This window comes from Atta colombica, unplaced genomic scaffold (assembly GCF_001594045.1).
Source record: "Atta colombica isolate Treedump-2 unplaced genomic scaffold, Acol1.0 scaffold254, whole genome shotgun sequence".
Lineage (NCBI taxonomy): Eukaryota > Metazoa > Arthropoda > Insecta > Hymenoptera > Formicidae > Atta > Atta colombica.
Window position 1 is genome coordinate 501,843 of NW_017259353.1, and position 3,750 is coordinate 505,592.

General features: G+C 26.7%; 1 protein-coding gene across 1 annotated transcript in view; it reads left to right on the forward strand.

Annotated features, from left to right (window-relative positions):
• The window catches only part of LOC108689079 (ankyrin repeat and death domain-containing protein 1A-like), a 26,416-nt gene that overhangs the window by 8,879 nt on the left and 13,787 nt on the right, over window positions 1-3,750 (forward strand). The gene's annotated exons all lie outside the window — the stretch shown is intronic.

Here is a 3,750-nt window from a genome sequence, read left to right on the forward strand (position 1 = left end):
TCTGTAAAAGATCAATTTTTAATTTAAAAAATATTTAAAACGTTTATCTAACTGCTTTATTTTATACGACTTTTGTCTCTAAACTTGTTCTGTAAATCTCTTAGAGTGAAATCTCCAAAAGACTGAAAATTAAATCAGTCTTTAAAAAAGATTGAAAATATTTTCATCCAGAAAAAGAATTCTTGGAATGAGATGTTACTCGTTTGAAGTGAGATTTACTCAAAAAAAAAAAAAATGAAATTACGCTCCCTCTTTTAAAGTAAAATTTTTCTTGAAGAGAATCTCATTCCAAAAAAATAAAAATCTGCTACTCTTTTTCAAAAACTGGCTCAAGTTTCACCCTAAAAGATTTAAAGGGTATGAACCGCACTATGTACAAGTCTTTACCGTAACTATATTTATTTTTTTATCGTTTAAAATGTACTTTAATTGTCAAAGTTTATCATGTATTAGCTTGAAATGATCGTGAATTTATTTGGTATTTTAGAATTTTATTTTTTAATGAAATTTTTTGATGAAAGGTAAATTTTTGTTGCAGCTGAAATGATATTCAATTTAAAGCTCGAATAATAAAGTATTGTAATCTGAGAAACTTCGGTGATAGTAATTTATGTCGTTTTGTTTACTACATTACACAGATCACACATTTTCACTACACAGATGAATGCGCGTTGCGGATCAGGAAACGGAAACATCTCTGATATTACATTATTAACGAAACAACATACTACCAGCTGAAAAGGCATTCTGATCGCATGCAGTCATGAAATGTACAATGGCATACGGTGTATCGGATAATAGAACTGATATATCTGTTTTAGAATAACAAAATAAATATGAAGTTATAATATAATACCAAAAATCTATTTTTTCATTTATCTTATCATAAAACAATTCTTTTAATTTATATATAATATATTCTTAATTGTTCAAATTATGTTTTATCTCATATAATAATTCTTAAAAAATTACCTACGTTCAGAATTTAATTGACAGACTGAAAGAATTGACATAATTTTCTGCATTATTTGCACATCATATCTTTATATAAATTTCTTAAAATATATATTTCTTAAATATATAACAATATTAAACATATATAATATTATTATAATATTTACAATAATTTTACATTTAGACGTGTCTGCAAAGTACTAACGAAAACTGTTAAGAGCTGTATTGAATTATTTTGTAACAGTGAGCAACGGAAATATCTGAGAAGTCATACAATATTAAACGAATGCAAAAGTTTCAGCAATATCGGATTATGTAGGATTTCAATGATAAACTCCGACGCGGCGCGACGCCTTGGCCCGACAGTAAAGCCAGGCACAATCAATCATTAAAAACAGATGGCAGTTGTAACTTGCAATGCTAATGAATGTCTTATAGATAAAAGCGCATTTTCCCAAGCGACAGACGTACAATGAAATATATTCTGCAACTCGGAGATACAGTAACCGTCACTACGCTTTTCTATCATCTCTCTGGATAGTATTCATCGTTGAATTAGAAATTAGACATAAGAATATTCTATTATCTAGTACTTTATAAATACTAATATTATATTATATATATTTTTATATAATAATATCTATTATTATCTATTATTTTATTAATGTAATCTTTTGTTCAAAAGAACTGATTAGTTTTATCAATAACTGTGATATTATATCAGTAATTGATAAAATACATCAGTATAGTTAAATAGTTTATTGGAACACTAATTAGTTCGTTTTTTTAAGAGGGATTTCTATTAATACTAGTATTTTTTTTATAATAATATATTATTGCGTTTCACATCACGAAGAATATGCTTGTTCAATGTCTGACAGACATATATTTTGTGCATATTGCGCTCATGTCAACACATCTCGCATTCAGAATAGAAAAATAAGTAAATTTGAAAAACAAATCTTAATTACGGTAGGAAATAGTTACGAAGGTAATGCGACTTCCTGTTAACGATTTGCAGTCTATATCTAATGGATGTGAAGATGTATTTGATATAATTTCTATTCGGATGACAATTATTGAAATTTCCGCAGTTTTGTGAAGATCTGATTCAACTACGAAGTATTGCTAAATTTATGATAATATATTGCCGTTATAGGTATAAACTATGAGGTAACCATGGGGTAAATCCATCCAGCGAAATTAATGTGTAAATTTCCCATATATTCGAGCAATGAAATTGACTCACGTTAAATATTACATATCTAATTCACTCCGGAAAATCGTGACTCAAGTTGCAAGAAAAATATGTATTGTACGGTATAAGCTCATAATGCGTGATTACTTGATTTTTTCGAATAAATATATTTAAAAATAAAAAATCGTATGATTTGATGAAAAAAGAAATATTATGATTTCTTAATATCATATATTTGAACAGAATGATAAATATTTCTTTTATTTATCTTATTAACCATCCATAAAATGATATTTATAATGTCAAAAATGTACAAAAATTTAAATATAAATCTAATAATACTCGCACATTTATAAAGTTAAGTTTAGTTGTTGTTTTATTTCAATATCAATTTATATTTAATCACGAAATAATAATAATACACGCTTAAAAACGTCAAAGAGATAAAGGAAAGGTATATAGAAGAATTAAGTGGAGCGCGCGGAGATGCTTCACAAGAGAAAGCTTTTCTTGTTAGTGTAGTTGACTAATGTAAAGAAAATTTAGACATCTCTGTCACTAGCGATTGCATTGCAACTCTCTCTCTCTCTTTCTCCACAAAACTCTGATTTTGCGGTAATAAAACAAATATTACTGTATAACGAACTTCGAGAAAATTCACAGTTTATAGTAAACATACAGTGTAACTGCGTTTAAATAAATATTGAATTACGCGAAAATGGATTGTTTATAACTCACTGTGAAAAATACGAAATAAGCATCAAATTAATCAGAAAATATACATATAATCCAAAATAATGGATATCAATTTTGCAAATACTGATTAATTATAATGTTGCTTTATAACATATTGCTACTTCCATTTTCATTTGTTTGGACCATTAAGAACCGGTTGTTTCCACCTTCGAATAAATTATGAACTGTGATAATTTACCTAATGAACAAAAGAAAACGCAAAAGAGAAAGGAAAAAAGAACGAGAATGAGAACGAAAACGAAAAAATGAATAAATTAAAATTTACCGAAAGATAAAATAATCTAGTCAAAAAGAAACTCTGCGTAGCTAACAGTATAAGCCAAAGCCAAATAATAATTCATTTCAGTTTTTAGATCAATTAAGAGAAATAAATTTATTTTCGATCAAAAGCTGATCTTTGTACTTAAATATCTCAGTGTGAATTATTTATATACATATCTAATTCTACAAGCCGCGAGCTGAAATCTTTTTCAATCTTGAAATGCAAACATGAACTAAAGTAATATCACACATTAAATTGACAAAGCAATTTAATATTATAATATTATTAATAATTTGATGCTTATACATATAAACATCTTAAGAATTATGAATAATTTATTGCAAATGAAATATTTAAACACTAAGATCTATTTTAATCAAAAATAGATTTATTCTTCTTAATTAATATATTTTCGTTGATTTCGAATTATAACTACTCAGTTCTTGGAATAAGGAAACATGTATACGTGGTTTGGAGAACAGCTCAAAACCTTCACGGAATCGGAACTTGTGAATCGTTACACAAATATGTTGAAAAGCGATACTAAGAAGATATATATATATATATATATATATTTAAA